Consider the following 25,627-nt stretch of genomic DNA (forward strand, 5'->3'; position numbering starts at 1 on the left):
CTCAGCAACAGTTCCCTGTTCCTCATCTTTCCTCGGTTGTTCTACCTACAGTAACTCGTATCGATTTCTCACAGACACCCACCCTGAATTCTGATCCTGAATGGAGCCCTTAGACTGCAGTCTCCTTCCCCTTAAAACATTAGACCACCTGTCGTCTACAATTCCCCCCTTTCCTTCCCATCCCTCTTTTGCACCTACTGTATCCTGTATATTGTTTGAGGAATGCCTACTTTCCTTCCTGTCCTCTGAGATAATCCTAATTATCTCCCTCAAACTCTCCAACTCCTTCCTCATACTCCTTAATGCCTGGCCACACCCACAGTTCCTACACTTGCACTCCCTACCCATTCTTTACTGAATAACAAAAAGAAAAGGAAAAATACGATAACTTATTCTGTGCAAAATAAAAATGAAAGGAAAGAAATACTGTGTAAGTTTACTAAGATCACGTGACAATAAGGTAATTAATATAGGCTACTATTACACTACAATACTACTTAATTGTATGATTTTTTATTCCTACAGCACCCTAACAGGATGAAAATTGGTGTTAATTACTGGAAACAGAGAACAATACACAAAAATAATAGCGGACTGAGGTATCGCCCTGTAGCACTCCATTTATCTGTATGATGGGCTCTGAAGTAGTGACGCCATCCTCTATAACAACTGTGTTGAACCTCAAAATGTTTTCCAATGATGTTGTTATCTGATTATTCACTCCAGTCATGTTTTTATCTTTTTCCATTATGATTTGTCTGTCTAATAGGTCAAACGCTTTCTTATAGTCAATGGAGACAGTGTAGTTTTACCCTTTCTCAATGCCTCTTCTATCTCTCCAAGCAAACAACTAACTGCCTGTATAGTGCTTCTCCCTCGAGTGAATCCAAACTGGCAGTCCGGTATATCTGCTTCTTCTTCCAGTCTGTTTGCTATTATCTTTGTGTAGATCTGGAAGGAAATATTCTCCAGTGCCACTCCGCTGTATGAGTTAGGGTTGTTTGTTTCTCCTTTACCTTTATACAGAACTTTTATTGCGGAATGTCCCCCTATATATCTATATACACTGAAGAAAATGGGAATTCCAACACCCAGAAGGAGAGGTGCTACATTGCTGCAATTGAACATGCAGGACGACTGTTCAGTTGTGAATTGATGATTACACTTTCAGGTCTCTCTGACTGCAAGTTTGGACAACAATCAATACAGGATGTGCCCACCATGAGCTGCAATACATTGATGAATTCATCGAGGAATGGAGTCAATAAGGCCCTGGATCGCTTCCTGAGGAATTGTGGCCCATGCTTGCTGCACTGCATGGGTCAGTTGTTCCAGAGTTGTGGGCGGCTGTGGACGGTTGGCCAGCTGTCGACCCATCATGTCCCACACATGCTCAATAGGACTGAGGTCCGGGGATCTGGCGGGCCATTCTAAGGTTGTGATGTCGTGGAGAGCTTCTCTAGAGATGCGTGCAGTGTGAACCCGGGCACTGTCCTGCTGAAACATCCCATTAGCAATGTTCGCCATCATAGGGACAACCACTGGATTGAGTACCCTATCAGCGTAGTGTCGAGCAGTCATAGTGCCCTCAACAAGCACTAATTGTGATTTCACATTAAAGCCAATAGCTCCCCAGACCATAATGCTTGGTGTCGGCCCTGTGTGCCTCTCGACAATAATTCTGGGTGGCCCCTCTCCCCGGTACGTCGGCGCACACGATTTTGGCGATCACTGCGGGCAAGACAGAAGCACAATTCATCACCAAAGATGACCCTATGCCATTCGTCGACCCACATCGATTTTTCTCGATACCAGGCCAACCTTACACGTCGCTGTTGTGGGGTCAAAGGAACACCTTCTGCAGGTATACAGGCTTATAAGCCAGCTGCACGCAGGCAATTACCAACTGTTTGTTGTGTAACATGGGGTGCCACAGCTGCTTGAATTTGCGCTGCTGTTGCATGGGGTTCCATCCGGGCCATCCGAATGATGCAGCGATCCTCTCTCACAGTTGTCTGTCACGCTGGGCCTGTGCCAGGTCTATGAGTGTGGGTACCTTCATTTGACCACTGTTATATCGTAGATGCCTGTTGGCCAACACATGCAGCGACAGTCCTTAGCAATAATCCAGCCTCACACAGCCCAATTATTCGAGCCCTCTCAAACAGCGACAGTTGTTGATAGCGTGCTCTTCTCTGTCATCGAGGCATGTTTGACGGGGAACACTTCACTGCACAGACTGAAAGTCAACTACGCTACACCAGAGTCCGTATACTGGAGTTGATTACTCCGCGGGAGACCTGTAGCAACAATCCAATAGGTCTGAAACTTTGATCGTTTACATACCTACATGGCATCGTTCCATATCTTGAAAATCAACACAAACAACCAAAGCCTTCATGGTGTTGCAATTTCCATTTTCTTAAGTGTATATTATCGCACTACAGAAGAAAGCAACACCAAAGGGCAAGGAAATACCTATGAGTACATGGGAGACTCACTTTGAGGAAATATTGAACAGCTGAAACTTTGATTATGTACAAAATTCACTGAGTCACCCCTCAGGGATAGACACTACAACTACATCATGACCCATAAAGGAAACAGAAGCCCTAGAAGCAGTGAAAAAAGTAAGAAATGGGACGGCAGCTGGCCCCGACCAGATTTACTATGAACATCTCAAACAGTACACTGAAATGCTACTACCACTTAGGACCAGCATATTCAACACCAAATGAAATGGCATTACACATCAAATCAAGAGCTGACAAAATTCCAATAGACCCCACTACAAACAAACACATTGAGAGAGAGAGATGAAGAAATTGGACAGCAGCCTCCAAAATGACTCTACTCTTGCTAATTCATCAGCCAAGAAGAAATTGAGAAAGCTATCAACATGTTAAAAATGAGGAAGGCCACAGGTTTAGATGATATTTTCCCTGAAATCATAAGATATCTTGGGAAGCATGGGAAAACATGGCTCACACAATAGTAATCCTCAAACCAGGAAAACCATCATATGATCCCTCAAGCTACCGTCCTATTGCACTACTGAGTGTTTGCTACAAATGTTGGAACGCCTCATCCTCAACTGAATCCAGGAAATAATAAATAACATAACACCAATATACCAGGCGGGTTTCAGAATCAAACGAAGCTGCTATGGACAAGTGTTAGCATTAACATCATACATTGAGGCAGGATTTCAGAAGAAGCTAAAGACATTCGTCGCTTTTGTTGACCTGACAGCGGCATATGATACAGTTTGGCTGAATGGACTACTATTCAAACTTGAAAAGAATACACACTGACAAAAATTTACAGCCCTTCTGAAGAACATGCTGACAAATCAGTACTTCACAGTCACCATAGGGCAAAAGACAAGCAAGTCTTCTACAGTAAAAAATGGACTACCTCAAGGATCTGTATTAGCCCCACTACTTTTCAACTTGTACTCCAATGACACGTCTGACACCATCAGCAGGAAATTCTGCTGTGCTGATGATTTACACATCGCTGTCCAAATTGTCACATTAAAAGAGAGGGAATGCATTCTCTCCAATGACTTGGAAACCTTCAATGCATACTGCACGAAGTGGAGACTTTGCTCAAATCTGGCTTAGACAGAAGTATGCTCATTCCATCGGTGTAACCAAATAGCTCACCAAAAACTCAATGTTGTGTTCTGACAACAAAGAATTAAACATAATTTCAACTCCAAGTACCTTGGCATCAACTTAGACCATTCTTTAATATACAAAAGACACCTGGAAAACATAAGTCAGAAACTTAAGTCACAAAACAACATCATGAAGAAACTAGCTGGGACTACAAGGGGAGTTGATGCATCCTCACTTTGCGCTACTGCCCTCACTATGGTTTATCCAGTGGCTGAATATTGTGCCCTGTGTGACAATGTAGTGCTCATACTAGGAAGATCGACGTCAATCTGTACCCCGATACACTGCACAGACAGACGTAGCAATCATCATAATGATTTTTGGTTCACAACAAATAATGAGAATTTCAAATGGCATGAATTCTGTTTTCCACTAAACTACTGTCTTAGTACTTCAAAACATGTTTTACATATAGTATGCGATGCCCAATTTTTGTCTTGATCTCCAAGCTTAACTTTGAAATATGCAAGTGTATCTTATTAAAACATGTGAAAAATACACAGCCTGTTTGCAGTCTACCCACCGGGCCAGGAATGGAATGAATGAAGCCCCCATATAGCGGCAAGGATAGGAATTGTGCTGGCTGCTGAAGCCTGTCACACTCCTCAGTGGCAATGATTAAAGATTGACAGATGAAATGAAATGATATTAGAGTGTGTTGTTGAAATAAAAGATGACAGGGAAAACTGCAAAACCCGGAGAAAAACCTGTCCCACCTCCGCTTTTTCCAGCACAAATCTCACATGGAGTGACCAAGATTTGAACCATGGAACCCAGCGGTGAGAGGCTGGAGTACTGCCACCTGAGCCATGTAGGCTCTCCTTTATGAAGGGTGTAATATTATGTTTCTGCCTCTGTAACAAGTATGAACCACATACATAACAGAAGTTGTTTGGATTGTTCACACACTGCCTTTCTGGTGCTGCAGAGACTGAAGCCATATTGCATACTGTCCCTATCAAATTTGGTCATCATTGGATTATTTATGACAGGTCGACATTGAAAATTTTATTGTTTGCCAGGAGTTGGATTGATCATTTGGAAAGCTATGTGAGTGCACCAAACTGATTTTTTCCAATTCAGTGGGAGCAAATATTGATCTGTCTTCGATTGAGTACAAGAGTTGATCACATGACAGACTAGTTTCCCAAGCGAGAAGCACGCGCATGCCGACCAGCAGACGAGTAGACGAGAAGCTTCCAGAACAGTCACAACCAATTACAAGAGACCCTGTGAACCAATGGTCATCTCTAGAAAAGGCACACCCCCCGAGCGAAAACTATAAAACCTCATGTTCACATTAAATCACTCTCTGCTGCTCTACTTTGCCTCTACTCTATGCTAATCTACTCTGCTACTCTGTTGCTCCCGACGATATTCATCGGCACCACGTGGAAATAAATTCAGCCGTGCAGGCAGACATTTACTCTGCCAATTCATTGCAGTTATTTATGATAAAGTCTTATGGAAGTGTACTTCAAAATTAGTGATCCAAGTTAAGTTCATTTCTCCATGAGAACATTAAATATTCCGACGTGTGTGTGCAAATTCTAATATTTGTTGCATTAGTTACAGCTTACATTACTGGCACGTGGCGAAACTCATCCCAACGAATCAACGTGAACTTCAAGATGGATTCTGCCTCTACAAGATTCAGCGGAATTTCATCATGGGACGTCTACTGCTGTGTCTCCATGACCTGCTAACCATGTAAGGTATTTCTGCCTGGAGGAGGTGACTGACGGGAAAATGCCGGAATGACGGATCTCAACCTGGAATCGAACTTCAGCTAAACTTAGTACCATTTTAATTGTTTGATATCTTTCTCATTCATGTAAAACTAGATGATCTTTCTTCCCTACATCGTAGTTCTATTTGTTTTTGCAGTAGATTGAGTTACTTCCATTTTCATTCTCAAGGTGTCACGGTAGTTGAGTTACATGTGTGTGACTGAAATTTGAAATCTATTAGACTACTTGTTGTAGTCTGTCTTTGAATGAATTCTCCAATGTCGGATTTAGACATGTTAAAATCACTGACCACGCGATAAACTTCATTTGCTTACGTATGATATTGGAAATATCGTGATATGGAGTTGTACTTAATTTTTGTGAAATAGTGTCGAATTGAGTGTCATCCAAGTTCACTTGCAATTTTTTAGGATTGTGTCATCTAATTTCACAACATTTCATGAGGACTGATAGACCTAGTAATCACTAAAAATAATAATAAATTCAAGTAGAAGACCGGGTTAAAAATGTAATTAAACGGTCATGGGCTATAAATTGACTTAGGATTTTCTTATATATGATATTTGATGTGCTTAGTTCATGATTGCGCCTGGAATATTGGTGATCCTGAGGGGTATTAATTGGATAATATGTTGCTGTGTCTTTGGGAACAGAGTGTGAATTATAATAAAGTGGAGTACGTGTTGAATACATTCCATGAGTAGGGAATAATAATAATGTGATTAAGGCTCACGAATGCTACACTTGTGACTTGTAACCCATGTGATGGTGATGATTATTGAATTCTGTTAGAATCTTCAAGTTAATCTCTGAAATTTAGATGGATCTCCGTTTTTATTTAAAAAGTATTTCATTTCAAGTGACAACACTAGTTCGATCACTAGCCACTAATTGAATTGAGAATGTTACCAGACATGAGTTCATGTACTGGATCTTATTGAAGTGACCATGTTAAAAATAATTAATTAATTCATAATGGCAGGATTCGTTGTAAATATTGTGTACATAAAATACGTGTTACCCTTGGGTGAATGTGATGTGTGTGTGATGCAGTTAGGAATATTTTCATGTTTTCAATTATTCAGTGTGCTTTAATCTGGTCATGCGTTCATTGCAATAGCACAGATTATTTCAACGTTGATTTGCCACCATGATAATTTGTTAAGTGTACTTTAAGGAACAATTTGCTGAGAATAAAGTCAAGTAAGACTAGGCTAGGATTTGATTTTCATTTATCACAGATTTAGACGAAAGATCATCTAGTTCATTTTCAGCAAAGGCAAGTGATTTATAAATTAATCCTTAACTAATTCACACGTGGTTATGAAAAAATTTTCAGTGCATTTATAATTAAAATTTCCAAACTATTTTCAAACTGATTCGAAACTTCAAATACTGTGCAAGTAAAAAAAAATAAATTAAACGTCCACAAAAAGCATAATTAATTTCAGCTTAGGAGGTAACGAGTAATAATGATAATAATTAAATAATTAATTAATTAATTTGACAAATGTGTGTCGTGATTACAGTGAGAATTATCTAATGAAATACACCAATTTGTGAACACGATCATGTGACAATCAAAGTAAATGTTACCCAGATAATACTGGAAAGTAATAATAATAATAATAATAATAATAATAATAATAATTAATTAATTACGATCTTGGAGTTGACTCAGATTTTCCAACAGAATTTCTACTGATTAATTATTAATTATAGGAGGCTCAGGATATATTTTCATTTAAATATTTTTCTTTTAAAAGGCAGTAAGGGCCTAATCTTTCTTTTTTTTTTGACATTTTGATTCCAGAGCTTAACTACAGAGATGGAGGATGAAGATTATTTTTGATCGATTGTAAATTAATACTGGAAGATGAGACATCATGAAAGAGCATTGTATTTAATCTCAGCAGGGATATTTTGTTGTTCAATGAATGCTTGTGTCAATAAATGTCAGAATGTTGTTTTTTAATTTTTTTTTTTTTTTGCTTGGTCGTCACCCCTTTTCCCTTAGATCCCTCTAGAAAACAGAAAGCCATGAACGAATGGTCCACCTTGGGATCTCTCGCTCACTGGCTGGGCTTAGCTTGGCAAATAAAGGGGGCAATACCATATCACTATACACTACACTAAGAAACACTTAAAAACCAGCGATTATTACTCCAACAACAACAAGAAAAGAAAGCCAACTGAAGACTATGGTACTACATTCATCTAAGGGCTGTGTTTATCTTATCTTTTCTTTCCTCAGATAGACTATCAATGCTGACAGATTTATTACTCCCTTTCACTATGTTGGTCTTGTGTTGTCAAATCACCCAAACCTTCAAGAATTTTAGACAGATGGCTGCCCAAAGATAAAGAGCCGAGGGTGAAACAGGTGTTTTGTTTCATGAAAATATTCTCTGCATAGTTTTTTCTGTTTGTAATTATGTAATACACTATAAAGTTTCTAAAGCATTCAATAAATCCAAAGCAATATAACATTGAGGTTGTATTTTATTTCCACCTAGGGGTGTCTTAGTCCCGTAGTATTTTTTTCCAGATAGTAAGGTATAATATTATGTATTCTGCCAATTGTTATGAGTGGCAGGGTTTTTTTATATGAATATTTTCATATTTCTGTAAATTCACATAATACAAGAATTTTAGGATACTTTTTTAATTGATACCTTGTAAACGGTACATGATAAAGCACTTGTGTTTTTTTTCTCACCCACTGAATTCTACACACTAATATTAGTACTGTTCATGTATTTTGATGCCTGGTAAAAAATTTCAAAATATGATGAAATGAATTCACATTTCCTAATTTTACATTAAATCTCGAACATCAATATATAAGGGGCAGTCGAATTAAAACCAAACATCCGCTGCAACGTGACCATGGAATGGTTTTATTCAAAAGTAATTACCAAAAGTGTTAATACATTTATCCCACAGGGTGACAAGATAATAAATTCCAGTTTTGTACAAAGAGATAGGTCACTGCCAGATCCACAACCGCACCCACTCTTGCACTTCCTCATCCAAATGAAACTGGCGTCCATGAATATCTTTCTTCAGGTCGTCAAAAATGTGAAAATCACTAAGTGAAAGATCCGGGCTGTATGGAGGATGTTGAAGTGTTTCCCAATCAAATCACTGAAGTGCAGCCTTCGCCTAACTGGAAGTACGGGGGGCGAGCATTACCATGCAAGAGGATGACTCTGTCCAACAGATTTCCAAGACATTTTGACTTTATGGCACATCACAGTTTCTGCAGTGTCTATACAGCACTGTGCATTGATTGTGGTTCCATGCTCGAGGAAGTTGACAAATAGAGGGCCCCTGCAGTCAAAGAAGAAGGTCATCACGACTTTACTGGAACTTGTGTGAACAGTTTTGGATTTCTTTGGCAGGGGAGAATTATGATGTTTCCATTGTTGGCTTTCCCGTTTGCTCTCAGGCTCGAAATGGTGGCACACTCAGAAATGCATACTCTTCCTCGTGGTACCACAACAGATGACTCAAACATGGTGCCATTCTGTCAATCTTTTTTCACTCTGTCAGTTGATGTGGAACCCTGGTGCTTGCAGTGAATAACAAAGGCACATGTCTGAAAGTTTTACCATACATATGATTGGGATAAAATAGATGGTATGTCAGTCTGTAAAATGGATTGGAAGCCTATGAATTTACATTTGGCAGTGCTACACATAATTTCTAGAAGCATTCCTTCTGATTATATTAGATACATTTGTGAAATTACTAAGTGGTTTGATAGAAGGTAGTTTTGCTTTAGAAAAGGTTCTTCCAGTGAAGCTCAACTACTGATCCTGTAGTGATTAAGAGGGGAGTTCTCCAAAGCAGTATTACTGATCCTTTATTTTTTTATAAATAAGCTAGCAAGATACCTGTGCTTCGCTACAGTTAAAACTGAAAATTATTTTTCAAAGGTTTATATTTTGGGGAGTCTACTGTCAGCTGAGCCTGAAAAATACACCCTCAGGTTTTGGAGGAATAACTATTTATTTTCAAATCTAATACTCATTTTCATCCCATACAAAAGAATTGGAATGATTTTAAACCCTATATTATTTACCTTCTAGGATCTAAAAGCAATTTTGATTTTGCCCAACCCAGCACGAACTGGATAAGGGAAAATGATGATGAGATGACGTCGAACAGTAATTTTTTTTTTTTTTGAGCAAATGTTTTAAAAATATTTCTCAACATCTAGAACATAAGAAGACCACCCTTCATGTAAAATTTTAATTCATGCCTGAAGCGGTTTCGGAAGAATGGATATTGTGTTTTTGAGTGTCAACCACCATCTAAACACATTGGGGGAGAAATATTTTGAAGTACATGGTTTTTATGCACCTATGGCATAAAAAAAAACCTTCACATAAAATTACAAATTTGTACATCGTACGGTTTTCGAGTAATGAATTGCTGCATTCCCATAGCTAACTCCATTTAACACCTTAGGGGTAGAATGTAAAAATATTTCCTATTTCACATCTAGGATTTAAAATATATACTGCTATTTGGATATGGAGTGATATGGAGAGAAAAGACTGTTCTAAAAAGTGAATGAAAGGGGTCATTATACCAATTTTCAAGAAAGGAGACAGGAAGAAATTTGAAAATTACAGAGGAGTGACACTGATCCCTCATATAGCTAAGATCCTTGAAAGAATCTTGGATAAACGAATAAGAGACAGAGTAGAGAGAAAATTGGCAGAACACCAGTATGGATTCAGAAGAGGCAGGTCCACATTTGACCAATATTTGCACTGCGTCAAATGATGGAAAGGACATGGTAGTAACGTTTCTAAGATACTGAAAAGGCATATGACAGTGTCCCAAGGAATTTGGTATGGAAAATATTGACAGAGGCACAGATTGGAAATGAAACAATGCAGATGGTAATAGCATTGTGTCAACATTGCAAAAGCTGTGTTAGAACCAAAGTGGGTCAAACTGAATGGTTCAGAGTTGAGACAGGCTTAAGACAGGGAAATGTATTTTCTTCCTACTCTTTATTATCATCATGGATAGAATTCTACATAATGTCAAGGAGAAGATGGGTGAGCAAGTAAAGTCTATGCTCTTTGCTGATTACATTTTAGTTTGGGGGTATATTGAAGAAGAAGTACAGACACAAGTTGATTTATGGCATACAAAATTCCTTGGGACACTGTCATATGCCTTTTCAATATCTAGAAACATTACTACCATGTCCTTTGCTGTGAAAAGCAAGAATTTGATCATGACGAGAGGTAACAGAAAATCCAGGAGAGTAATAAAAATAGGAAATGACCCTCTTGAAATAGTGAAAATTTTTAAATATATGGGCAGCATGATGTTACAAAATGGAAATTTGGATGGAGAAATTGATTTAAGAATACAGCAGTCTGCAAGTTTTTACCAGTGTGTGATAGACATTGTATGGAATGTATGGAACAAAGAGGTGCCAATGAAGTGCAAGAAAATTTTATACTAATCTTATTTTAAACCTATACTGACCTATGCTTCAGCAGCCTGGACATTACCAAAGTAAAATACAAGAAGCTGAAATGAGGTTCTTGAGGAGCATATAGGGAAAGACAAGACGAGATAGAATATGAAATGAGGAAATAAGCGAAGTGTGGGAGTGTGTAAATTTCAAGAAGAGATTGGTATAGCAAAGCTGAAATGGTTTGGACACTTGATGAGAATGCCAGGAGATAGAATACCAAAGAGAACATTCATGGATACAGAGACTGCAAAGAGGCCTAGGGGACGGCCTAGAATGAGATGACCGGGCGAGTTGGCCGTGCGCGTAGAGGCGCACGGTTGTGAGCTTGCATCCGGGAGATAGTAGGTTCGAATCCCACTATCGGCAGCCCTGAAGATGGTTTTCCGTGGTTTCCCATTTTCACACCAGGCAAATGCTGGGGCTGTACCTTAATTAAGGCCACGGCCGCTTCCTTCCAACTCCTAGGCCTTTCCTATCCCATCGTCGCCATAAGACCTATCTGTGTCGGTGCAACGTAAAGCTCCTAGCAAAAAAAAAAAGAATGAGATGGAGGAGCTCTGTTGTGGACTGTATTGCAAATAGAGGAGTTGATAGCAATAAAGTACTAGAAGAGGTGTGGTGGAAAGATCGAATAAGGTTGAGGGCTTTGGTACACTACTCTACCCAGAGAGAATCTGGAAAAGGGAATGGATGAAGAAGAAGAGAAGACTGCTATTTGGAATTTTGTCTTCGTACATTAAACGGTTTTGGAGGAAGGAATCACTCTGGGATGCAGATAATTTGAAAACACTAACCGACTGATAACAGTAGCTGAAAAATAAAAATTGATAGGTAGCCTACTGTATTTATTCATAACCTACATGCACTACAATGAAACAGATACTGGTATACAGCACTGCAATACAGTTAACTGTTTTCAGCTATGTAAAAGTCTCTAATTGTTGTTTACTTCTGGTTGTCTCTCAAAAGTCCATTAATTATTCTTTCATATTCATAATGTTTTTGGAAGTCCACTGACTTACGCTGAACAGATATCTAGCACCTGTCGCATTTCAGCATTCGTTGGTGTTCGGGAAGTTTCGGCAACATCGTCATCATCAGCATCACTATCTTCTGTTCTGTGTTCTTCACCTCTCATATCTAATTCCGCAGAAGTAAATGCCTCACATATGTTGTTTTCTGTCTGTTTTGTATCAGTAATGATGCCCTCATCTATGTTCATCCATTCCTGAAATTCATCTTCCGTTAAGCCTGTTGGACAAAGTTCAACATTCTCCTCTACTTCTGGTAACACTCTTAAAAATCCCCATGTCCGAAACAGTTCCTTACTGTATGTGCTGAGACAATATCCCATGACAAGGCTAGAAGATGCAGGGCATCGAGAAGGGTGGCTGTTTTGGCAAGAGCGTTGGCACTAATTTTATGTGAGTCCTCTGTTTTCTAAGATTCTTGTGCGGATTTCATGGCAATAATACGCTTTCATAATATGAATGATCCCTTGATTGCATGGTTGAAATGATGAAGTCATATTAGCCGGTAAGAAAACCACATTGATGTTCTTGAGCTCACAAATCACAATGTGTGCTGCACAGTTGTCAACCACCTAAACTACTTTACGGTCCAGCCTATTATCCCACTTCAGTAGACATCAGGGTGGTCATCCATGCATTAGAGTTGGAATGATATTCCACTGGAAACTTATTGATGCCTTTAAAGCAACGTGGGTTCTTAATTTTCCCAATCACTAACAGTCTTTTCTTTATAGCACACATACTCGTACAGCATAACTGTTACTCATTCCTTGGAGGTTTTTCATTTTTGAACAAACAAGTGTGTTCCGGCAAGGCGCAATAATGCAGTGCAGTCTCATCAGCATTATGCACTCACTCGGGAGGGAATTCAGAAGCACTTTTAGGCCACTCTTCTATCCACCTCTCAGCAGTGACAGAATCAGTGTACTTCTGCTCACCATGCGTTCGTTTGTACATTAGATTTCCTTGTTTCTTCCAAAACAGGCGTAGAGTAAAAACGGGTTTTAGAAAGTTGGGAGCGTTTTCTTTGTATGCACTCTACTCGCATACTTCAGAATGAAATCCTTTAAAACAAATGTGATAACATAAACCGAATTGATGAACACAATAAACGGAAGATTTTCAATGTTTCAGTATTTGTCCCTACGGGACTTCATAAAAGTGAGTATATGATACAGTTGATAACATTACCCATGACTGCAATAAACGGTGTCAACTGTACTTGTTTTCTGATCTTCACCCCCATTTAACTCTCTGAGAGGTTACATTTCTTTCAAACTTCTGTTATTTAACACCGAGGATATCATTTGAAATTTTAACTTCCTAATTCAAATGGTTTCATAAAAATGAATATTTTTTGTCATCAGTCCCCACCCTCCAGTCAAAACCCCTTAGGGGTGTTTTGTATTAAAACCAATTTTTATTTCAAATTTAAGACATAGAATTTTGTGTGTATAGAAGGGAGCACCAATCTCTGATAAAAATTGAGATGAAACCACCTTTATTCTTTAGGCCTATTATATAGATTAAGCTTGTGAAATCCTGTTAGTAATTTAAAATTAGACATTCAATGTGTGCAAAAATATGCAAGTACCATTTGGTATACAATCTTCAAAAATGTTCCTCCAGTTGTGAATATTTCAGTTAAACCCCTGAGTTTTATAATACCATATTTTGGCAATAAATGAAAGGAATCAGAAATTCAGTTGAGTAATTTTCTGTTGTGCAGACAGTTTTAAAAATTCAGCAATTTCTATATGACCCCAATCCTTATATATTTAAAGCATTTTGAATTATATCATATCTGACATCTACGATATCCAAAGTTCTTGTAAAATTACGAATTCATACGTCAAATGGTTTGGAGGGGCGAATAATTTTGTCATAAGTCTTTAACCTCCAACTAAAATCCCTTAGCAGCATACTGCTTTAAGATCTGTTCTTATTTAAAAAGTAAAACATACAAGAGCGACCATAATGTGAAATTTTAACCTCATTCGTCAAACAGTTTCAGAGAAATGAATATTTATGTCATCAGAAAACACCCCCAGTCAAAACCCCTTACAAGTGTGTTGTTTTAAGACTACTACTTAGTTAAAATATAAGGGATATAGGAACAATCATCGTGTGAAGTTTCAACTTCGTATGTTACACAGTTTCAGTTTTTGTCATCAGGCCCCAAACCCTGGTCAAACCCATTTAGGAATATATTGTTTCAAGACCACTTCTCATTCAAAATCTAAGATGTACAGGAGCAACAATCATGTGAAATTTCAACCTCGCATGTCATACGGTTTCAGAGGAATAAATAAGTCTGTCATCTGACATCGCCCCTTGCACCCCCCCATTGTTTTAAGACCAATTCTCATTTAACACCTAAGGCATTGAGGAGTAACCACCATGTAATATTCATCCTTGTATATCAAGCAATTTAAGGGAAATGGATATTTATTTCTTCAGGCCTCACCCCCATGGCCTACTCAAAACACCTTAGGGGTATTGTTTTAAGACCACTTATTATTTAAAATCTATACCATATAGGAGCAACCAAAAATGTTAAATTTCATTCTCATACGTCAGTCAGTTCCAGAGAGGAATATGTTTCACAGCCTCACCCTCCTCGTCAAATCCCCTTTGGGGTGTATTATTTTAAGACCACTTTTTATTTCATATCTAAGATATATAGGAGCAACGGTCATGTTGAATTTCAAACTTGTATGCCAAATGGTTTGAGAGAAATCAATATTTATGTTGTCAGGCCTCATTCCCTAGCTGAACCCCTTAGGGGTGTATTGTTTTAAGACCACGTCTTATTCAAAATTGAAGACGTATAGGGGGAACCATCATGTGAAATTTTAACATCGTATGTCAAATGGTTTCAGAGAATGAATATTTTCATTTTCAGATAATAACTCCACTCAACCCTCAAGGGCTGAATTTTGTTTCTAATCTTGTGTTATTTAACATAAAGGAGCAATCATTGCAACTTAATCTCATTTTTGTGCCGTATTGGTATCAACTCAATTAAGGTTAGGTTGAAGGGAGAATTCCACCTTTCAATACTTATTTGCTTTTTATTATTAGTCTCTGTAATTATAAGACATATTCCACCTTGAAATCTAGTTTACATTATTTAAACAAGTACATGTTTCGTTCTTAATGCAGAACATATTCAGCTAAAAAAGGATACAAAAATTCGGCACACATGAAATAAAAACACTTATGATGATGATGATGATGATGATGATGATGATGATGAGATAAAATGTTCTTTCATGTTGAGCCAAAACTCAACCAGTCAATTTTCAAGCTTGAGATAAATCCATATAAGAAATAAATTGACAAGACCTTTTCAATTCAATATTCAAGTAAATAATATTACATCAGTCTTGGGACTAGTTTCAGCCACTTAGTGGCCATCTTCAGCCAAATAAAATTAAACAGATTATGTGATAATTAAAGCCTATGTATACCAGACAAAGACAATGTTGCAGGAAATATTATAACATTAAAATACATACGAGGAAATTTTGTCCTGTTTGCCCAACAATTATTGAGAATTTTGTTCAGTGAGCAATTCTGGAGTAATAAATATATTGTTATTTTTGGGGTGGATTTTCCAACACACACACACGCACGCGCACACACACACACACACACACACACACACACACACACACACAACTTGTTTCCTATTTTTAAAGGAGATTCCAAATACCAATTTTCACATCTATTGGCATTTTAAGTAGTTACTACGACTACATAACCAACCTTAACTGTCTGTTTCCTAGATTGGATGAGAGAGCAAATTGTGAAAGTTTGTATTGTACACAGCAAATTGTGGTTTCCTTGCCCTGTCACTTGACAGCGCCACATACAGAGCTCCAGTTACAGATGGCGGCTCCCAAGTGCAAAGCTTTCCTTGTACTGGAGTTTGTGAAGTGTTATTCAGTAGTTACAGTTCAGCGTCAGTAGGGATGTGAACCTCCCTCTGATAACACTGAGTTGTGATACAAACAGTTCCAGATGGCGCTATAAGGGAAAGAGCCTGGGGCACATTGAATGTCAGGCGAGACAATTGAATGTGTCAGGCCAACCTTCGTGCACAGTCTTAGCAAATCTGTACGATGGGCTAGTTGTGAACTAATACTGCCAAACATGACAGTGTGGAAAGTATTATGAAAGTGAATAAAAGTGTGATTATATGGTCTTCAGCCATTACAGGCCCTAAAGCCTGCAGACTGTGAGGAATGTACTAACTTCTGCATGGAAATTCAGAAAGGGATGGAAGGTGATGAAGGTTTTCTTAACTGTGTAATCTTCAGTGATGAATGGGTCCCACACGAGGACTACCATACTTGATATGAGAAGTGGAAAAGATCCAAAAGAAAGCAGCACGATTTGTTCTGAGTGATTTCTTATCTCCAATATCTGTATCTTCTGATGGCCTAGCAGCCATCAATTTTTGTGAAAGAGACCAAGTCTCTCATAGTGCATTGGCACTGCCTGTGATTCCAAGTAGCCTATGCAGTGGCCTCCACTATATGCACTAGACATGCATCTTGGTAGGTGTGCCAGTTACCAGCTGATGAGCCCAAATTGGCACACTGGGGCAAGAATGAGTTAGATGGAAAATTTATAATTTCCAATAACGGACCATTTATATTGTAATTATTAAAAGAGTAGTGTTACAAAAATGTTGCAAACTTTGGGCTGGGAAGACTTGGGAGTGAGGAAACGAGATACTCAACTAAGTGGTATGTTCTGAGCTGTCAGTGGAGAGATGGTGGTGATTACTGTTTTAAGAGGAACTACAACTGGGCAACCATCCTCTAGTAACACTAATCAGAAGGAAAAATTGGAAGGGGTCCAACACTTCAAAAAATGAAGGTATCGGCCAAAGAAATACAAGAACCACAGAGGGCATGAATTGAAGACTCCCTAGCCCTCACAACATAATACCACTGGGGTCATAAATTGAGATGGTCGATAAACCACAGACTGCTACTTTATCACTGATATTTTTCTGTCACCGATATATCAGATACACTGTTGTATCTGTAATAAAACATCCTTTAAGTTGTGCACTTGGATCACATTCACAGGGTTATGTTATCTGCTGTAGCTCAATATGGCGATGTTAAAGGTGTTCAATCATACATTTTATCATAGTGTATTTATGAGTACAGTAGAGGGAATACCCATCTAGCAACTCTGTATGTCAACGGCTAGTTCATGTTTCATACGTAGTACTTGTCCAATGTTCAAAATAATCATGGTGCTGAATTTGTAATGCTTGTAGATTTAAGACTATGTGAACAAAATAGTATGGTACCATTAAAAAAAAAAATGCAAAGTTAGTACCATGATCTCAGATAATATTAACGCCATGAAACTTTTCTGTAAGTCCAATTATTAGCCCCTTGATACCATTACTGAAAGTGAAAACAAAATGTCAATATCTTTAACAGTTCACGAGTTATTTGAGGTGGACAACTTAAATGAATAACCCTGTATATGGGAGGAATCTTTGTATTAAGTTCATAAATTTCTTATTTGTTGCTAGCGAAGAAACAATGAATATAATATGACTCAGTTTTTCACTTCAATTTTCCTCAATCTTCAATGCGCTTATGAGGCGGTTCCCAAAAAAAAAAAAAAACATCGCTGTGGGCGAAGCTTATGTAGTATCAATTTCTGCCGCTAGGCGTTTATAGCGCAACTCATTGCCAGTTCAGTGCTGCCTGTGTTGTCAACTTGGCTTGTTCTGTTCATCTGCAGTGATGGTTTTTCCTAGTGCTGTCATGTTCTTGTTTCGTTTTTTTATGATGGCAAATTTAAGTGAACAACATGCAAACTTTTTTTTTGGGAAGTTTAAAGAAGATTGCGCAACAGTGTTAGTCAAAAAAGAGCTGATTTTTGGCAGACAGGAGACTGGTTCGTCCACCACAATAACGCACCTGCACACACAGCCATCTCTGTTAGAGAGTTTTTGGCTAAAAATGGCATGGTTCCGCTGCCCCACACCTGACCTGTCTCCATACGACTATTTCTTATTTCCACGCATGAAAAAGGATATGAAAAGACACCGATAGGTTGAAACTAGTCCCTGAACATATATGTAATTTAAAACACTGTACAATTTGTATTGAAAAGGTGGACCTGAATAATACACTGACTGACAGAGCAAATGCAACACCAAGGAGGAGTGGTTCGAAAGGGATGAAAGTTGGGGAAAAAACAGAGACGGCACGGACGAATAATTGATGTTTATTTCAAACCGATATGCAGGTTACACAATGCGCACGGCATCGACTCAGTAGGATGTAGGACCACCGCGAGCGGCGATGCACGCAGAAACACGCCGAGGTACAGAGTCAGCAAGAGTGCGGATGGTGTCCTGAGGGATGGTTCTCCATTCTCTGTCAACCATTTGCCACAGTTGGTCGTCCGTACGAGGCTGGGGCAGAGTTTGCAAACAGCGTCCAATGAGATCCCACACGTGTTCGATTGGTGAGAGATCCGGAGAGTACGCTGGCCACGGAAGCATCTGTACACCTCGTAGAGCCTGTTGGGAGATGCGAGCAGTGTGTGGGCGGGCATTATCCTGCTGAAACAGAGCATTGGGCAGCCCCTGAAGGTACGGGAGTGCCACCGGCCGCAGCACATGCTGCACGTAGCGGTGGGCATTTAACGTGCCTTGAATACGCACTAGAGGTGACGTGGAATCATACGCAATAGCACCCCAAACCATGATGCCGCGTTGTCTAGCGGTAGGGCGCTCCACAGTTACTGCCGGATTTGACCTTTCTCCACGCCGACGCCACACTCGTTTGCGGTGACTATCACTGACAGAACAGAAGCGTGACTCATCGGAGAACACGACGTTCCGCCATTCCCTCATCCAAGTCGCTCTAGCCCGGCACCATGCCAGGCGTGCACGTCTATGCTGTGGAGTCAATGGTAGTATTCTGAGCGGACGCCGGGAGTGCAGGCCTCCTTCAACCAATCGACGGGAAATTGTTCTGGTCGATATTGGAACAGCCAGGGTGTCTTGCACATGCTGAAGAATGGCGGTTGACGTGGCGTGCGGGGCTGCCACCGCTTGGCGGCGGATGCGCCGATCCTCGTGTGCTGACGTCACTCGGGCTGCGCCTGGACCCCTCGCACGTGCCACATGTCCCTGCGCCAACCATCTTTGCCACAGGCGCTGCACCGTGGACACATCCCTATGGGTATCGGCTGCGATTTGACGAAGCGACCAACCTGCCCTTCTCAGCCCGATCACCATACCCCTCGTAAAGTCGTCTGTCTGCTGGAAATGCCTCCGTTGACGGCGGCCTGGCATTCTTAGCTATACACGTGTCCTGTGGCACACGACAACACGTTCTACAATGACTGTCGGCTGAGAAATCACGGTACGAAGTGGGCCATTCGCCAACGCCGTGTCCCATTTATCGTTCGCTACGTGCGCAGCACAGCTGCGCATTTCACATCATGAGCATACCTCAGTGACGTCAGTCTACCCTGCAATTGGCATAAAGTTCTGACCACTCCTTGGTGTTGCATTTGCTCTGTCAGTCAGTGTATATTATTTAAATACTACTGTAATCACAGTTCAATACAGACCTATCATAATAAAATTTATTTATTTTAATAACATTGAAGAGTTCAAGAAATAAACAAAAAAGGAACTGTCAGCCATAAGATGTCTACAAAAAAATGTTTCGAACAGTGGAAGCACCAGTGGTACAAATGTATTAGTTGTAATGGAGAGTATTCTGAAGGGGGAAAGGTTGTTTTGTAAAAAATTTTAAATGTATACCTTTTAAAGAATAATTCTTTTTTGTTTTTGGGTACACCCCTCGTAGGTATTGTAATGTAGGCGTATAACTGTAAATAACTAAAGATAAGATTGTTTCTGTAACCAACCTCCAGGTTGAGTACCAGCCCCTGTTGTATGTTGTACTTGTATGATATTAGGTAAACGTTAGTCCTTTTATATTTAAACCTACCTTAAGTAGGCTACTGTAAATAATTGTTATCCCGGAGACACAACACAGGTAATTACGTTCCGTTTGTTAATTTATGGCACACCTTATTAACAACCTTTTCCCTATGCATACTTTAAAATCAGGATGAATATTATTATTCCCACTTCTAATGCCCCAAATCTTCCAAAAAATAATACCTGACATATTCAACATATCAACTAGAAGTATTTTCGTACTGGCTGCCCGCGACCAAAGAGCGACCGTGACGATAATCAAATGCTCATGCTTCCTGTGACTGAATCACAGATAAAAATCACAGATACTTTGTGTCACAAATATGCCGATCACAGATATTCTGAAATATAATTTAAGCTCGTCTCTAGTTGTAAAAGAACAAGAGTTGACCAAGAGAGGTTGGATAGGACAGATGAAATTGAGGAGCCTGATACAAGTAAGTGGAAGGATTCAGCTAAGAGTCCCATGGTCGCCAACCCACTCTCCTAAGCCCCATTTAGTCACATCTTACGACAGGCAGGGGATACTGTGGGTGTTATTCTACTGCCCTCACCTACAGGGGGAAGTGGAGAGATGGCGTAGAATGACATTAGTAGATGAATAAGCTTGAGCGGAGCTTTTAGAAGTAGGAAATAACATCATATGAAAATAAATTTGGAATTCAAGAGGAAAAATTGGGGCAAATATTCATTTATAGGACAAGGAGTAAGGAAATGGAATAATTAATCAAGGAAAATGTTCGGTAAATCCCAAGGTCCTCTGAAAATATTTAAGAAAAGGCTAGGTAAACAACTGATAGGGAATCTGCCACCTGGACAACAGCCCCAAATGCAAATCATTGATGATTGATTTGATTGATGATTTGATGAATCAACAGTTCACCTCAGTGGTAAAGAAAACACATACAATGCCCGTATCTGGGCGTTGGAGAATCCACACGCAACAGAGGATTAAGAAAGTTAAAATTTTCTGTGCATTAACCAAATGACAGGTTTATGGGTCATTCTTTTTTTCAGGAAAACTATCACAGGAACTGTATGCCTTGATATGCTTCAGAATTGGCTCTTCCCTCAGATAGATAGGGGACTTCGAACCATCATTTGGCAGTAAGACGATGCACCCCTGCATTTTTCTCACCCCATGCGAGAATGGTTGAATGAAGTTGTTCCCCATCGTCAGATCGGTCATCATGGTCCGGACTATAAAGCTTTCCTTTGGTGGCTTGCAAAGAGCCCCGACGTTTCTTTGTATAGTTTCTTTTTGTGAGGGGTACGTTAATGATCACGTGTTTGTACCACAGATACCAGGCAGCCTACCTGAACTGAGATGTAGAGTTGCTACAGCTGTCGTATCCATTACTCCAGACATGCTGACCAAAGTGTGGGAATAGCTGAACTACATGTCGTGTGACTAAAGGTTCTCACACTGAGCACTTGTGGTGTGTGCAGTGATAACTCGTAGAGTTACTCTTTCAGCCCACGTATGAATTATTATTGTATACAAATTTAAAAATAAATTATACAGCTTTAAAACCCCAATACTCTTTTGTGCAGCACATGCTGTATATAAGGCCTAACTGAAAAACAGAATACTCCTTTGAGATTTTGGTATTGTTTTCCTTATACTTCCTGTAGCTAGGGTAACTCCTCTCAAATGGAAGTTGTGAACATTCTCAAAAATACTGAGAAGAATATAAAATAACATGGAGAACTTGAAGAATGTGTGAAGTTGAAAGGTGACTTTAGAAAAAGGAGTTCCCCTGCTGTTCCAATTGAATGGAAGTGCATGTTGCAAAGTTGCAAAAGTCTGATAGATCTGCCAAAAGAAATTTCATGCTGTCAGTGGAGAAATGGCGTGAAATAACATTAGTAGACGCATAATGTTGGGTGTAGTTTTTATAAGTAGGAATGGTCATAATATGAACATAAATTTGGAATTAAAGAGAAAAAAATGTAGGAAGAGGAATTAGTGATTATGATCATTTACTAAAGGAAATGTTTGCTAATAAATAATTTAAGACAAGACTAGGTAAACTACCAATAGGGAATCTGCCACTTGGGCAACAGCCTGAAATGCAGATCAGTGGTGACTGGATGGATTGAGGGTACGTGAACGAATCGTATCCATGAAATTTCATAATAATTTTTATCCTAAATAGAAGATAATAATGGCTTTTAAGCAAATTAGGAAAAAAATCAGAGGTAAATTAATAAATACGATTATTACCTACTAGAGAAATAGGTAATATACATACATCATGTAAATTACCATTCCCGATTACTTTAAAGTGCGGTACGGGTATGGTTGTTTTGCCCTTAGGATAACAATCACATTCATTATCATAATTACCACATACTAGTACAGATATTTTTAACAAAGAGACAAAAACATTATCGAAAACTCATGCATGCCTTACTTCCTTAATACCGCATCAAAATATGGTTCAACCAGCAATGCTATTTTCCATTTCACATTTTAACTCCAGGTCTCCAGAATTCTCCTCCATTGCAAAACAGAAGCTGTGAAAGGAAATTGAAAATGAAAGAAGTATGTATTTGATGTTTGAGACTGTCCGTTATTAGCATACCTTCCCTTAACATGTAGAAAGGTAGGCTACTTTTATAAATTACGGTATGGAAAAGGATAGAATTAGTCTATAATTTTTTTTTTCATTACTGCAGGGCTATAGGCTTACGATTGCACGTATGCTAATATACCGGTACCGGTTTTACAAATTATCACAATCAAAATTCTTATGAAGCATTGTAGGTTAAGTTAAACCCCTCGGCGCCCCTCGGTCCAATGCACCCGATGTATTATAAGGGATTCTTGTTTACAGGATAGTTGCTATGGCAATCACAGGCTTCTTCTTCTTTCACTTCTCCTTCAAATTTGAATGGGCTCTTCGGCTTTCACCCAGTTTCAATACGTATAAAATTAAACACTACACAACACTATTAACTCTTTCCGGTCCAACACAGCTCGCAGCGGCCGAAATTACGTAGCCCGTAGTAAGGTTTGACAATTAGCTAAAACAAATACTTTAATACACCAATACCGGACAGCATTGAGTCGAGTGCGAACAGCGATGGTGGTGACATCTAGCGTGTTGGTGTGACAATATGTTATTGAAGAGTAGGTCACACCAAGCCATGTAGGTAGCAGCACTATCGACTTTCTCACTGAAAACAGCAAGCTGTCCGGTATTATCATATTAAAGTATTTGGCTAAAATTCGAGAACGAGCTATGCACGCATTCTGGTGGTTACATCGTGTTTCTTCATGTATTAGTTACGAGAGTAATTAAGCAGATGACATTATTATATGTCTAAGTCAGAGAATTTACGATATTTTAGAACATCATGCATCAGTATGTTGTCACTCAGTGAGCTCTAAGACATGGTTTCTCGCGGCAAACATGTGCTTAACGAAAGTGATTTTTTACGATATTTTATGCGCAAATGAACATATTATTGACATATGAATTCGAAACAACTTGCATTTCATTATGATTGGTATTCGTTTTACGGCCTAGCGCATGTTCCCGCGTATATCATATTTGCGTGAATACGTAAGATTGTCTACATAGTAGTAAAGTTGTCTGTTTAGAAGTCTTATTTTCTCATTCTCAGAAGTCTTTTGTGGTAAATGGAACAATAATTTTACATTTGAGCAAGTTTTAACAAAATTTATCAATTAAAATAAAATGTCGTAAGAGCTCCCATTTTCATTTTTGTAATTATTATTACTATTATTATTATTATTATTATTATTATTATTATTGAACAATTATTATTTTTATATCGTACTCATTATTGTTGTTGTTTTGTAATTGCAATGCACATTTTATATTAGCGAAATAGGGTAAATATAACTGTATTTCAGAAAACTGTACTTGCTTAGTTATCCGTCAGACCTTTCCTCCATTCGCAAAACGTGGTATAATATATAAACAATTTTAAAATCTCAAGTGATAATTGAAATGATACAAACAGCGTTTTTCAAAACTAGATGCTCAAACAAGCACAAAGAAAAAAGAATCATGCCTATATCTCCTCCAGGTACAGAGATATAATATTTTAAAGATCCTTAAAAATGCCCAGTCCAGAACGTTTGTTAGGGATATTAAGGCCCAGACTGGAATGGGTTAACCATAATATTCGATGGTGTATAGAACGCCGTACAAAAAAATTTCGTTTGTTACAATACATGTGAACGTCTGGCTATAGGATGTATTAGGGATAAATCGTTAGAATGTAGGATTGGTGTTATTAATGCGGAATTGACTATGATCCAATAACCTCTAATAGTAGCCAGAAGCAACATATAGTCATAAGGGTAAATAAACATAGGAAAAAGCACATGGACACAAGGTTCTAATCTTCACGCCGAAGTGATCCACGTTGGCGTCTTATTACCAGTCGAACATTACCGGATCAACAATTGGGAAGAAAAGTAAGACATGTAAAACAACATTAAAAGAGTACATTTTGGGGGATTTGAGAACATCAATGGGAGGGATTACATTGAAAGAGTGATCAAGGTATATGTGAAAAATACTTGAAGAGTTTGTTATTAATGTCGGCATCATAACCTAAATCCGTAGCAGAGGATGCTGGGACTGATTGACAAAAGAATTACGCTCACAAACACTAGTAGTAGGAATGACAAAATACAGTGGTCATGCAAAATGAGGAGCAGTGGCTGCAGTAGCTATCGCGAAAAAAGAACCTATTGTCGGGTGCAAACCAAGATTCTTGCAGTGCGATTATGTACGGTGATGTTTCTTTTAAGAAGATTTTCAATTCATGATATTTATTTCATATAACCCTAGCATTCCATTGCAGAATTCTCATTGTCTTTAGCGAAAAGTAGCTGGAGGCCTTGACTTACGGTAATTGGTCAACCATAGGACCCTCACTTGATTCAAGAACTGGATAAAATCCAAAGAAAACCAGCTCGATTTGTTCTGGGCGATTTCCGACAAAAGAGTGGCGTTACAAAAATGTTGCAAAGTTTGAGCAGGGAAGACTTGGGAGAAAGGAGACAAGCTGCTCGACTAATTGGTATGTTCCGAGCTGACAGCTGAGAGTTGGCGTGGGAGGACATCAGTAGACGAATAAGTTTGAGTGGTGTCTTTAAAACTAGGAAAGATCACAATATGAAGATAAAGTTGTTATTCAAGAGGACAAGTTGGGGCAAATATTCGTTTATAGGAAGGGGAGTTAGGGATTGGTATAACTTACCAAGAGAGATGTTCATTAAATTTCCAATTTCTTTTCAATCATTTAAGAAAAGGCTAGGAAAACAAGAGATAGGGAATCTACCACCTGGGCAACTGCTCCAAATCCAGATCTGTACTAATTGATTGATTGATTGATTGATTGATTGATTGATTGATTGATTGATTGATTGATTGATTGATTGATTGATTGATTGATTGAAGATATTGGGTTGATCCTTAAGTAAGTGTGTACGTTGTAATATGAGCGTATGGATGCAATGTGGGACCTGTTCCTTTTGTGTAGTGGGGGAACTGGCAAAACGGTTTGTTGTGCCGGTTGCAGGGGGTATTAGTTGTCTAGACGTAAATGGGAGAGACTGAGCAGGGGAAATGGGAGATTGCTGATTCTGAGTCGGTACT

General features: G+C 38.9%; 1 protein-coding gene across 1 annotated transcript in view; it reads right to left on the reverse strand.

Moving 5' to 3' along the window:
• Window positions 1-22,781, reverse strand: part of LOC136874874 (uncharacterized) — a 210,034-nt gene extending 187,253 nt beyond the window's left edge. The window contains exons 1-2 of the mRNA XM_067148570.2: window positions 22,679-22,781; window positions 22,400-22,502 (exon numbers count right to left, since the gene is read on the reverse strand). The gene's annotated coding sequence lies outside the window, so the exon portion shown is untranslated. The remainder of the gene's footprint in view (window positions 1-22,399; window positions 22,503-22,678) is intronic.
• Window positions 22,782-25,627: the final 2,846 nt, after the last annotated feature.

The sequence above is a fragment of the Anabrus simplex genome, chromosome 5, assembly GCF_040414725.1.
Source record: "Anabrus simplex isolate iqAnaSimp1 chromosome 5, ASM4041472v1, whole genome shotgun sequence".
NCBI classification, from domain to species: domain Eukaryota; kingdom Metazoa; phylum Arthropoda; class Insecta; order Orthoptera; family Tettigoniidae; genus Anabrus; species Anabrus simplex.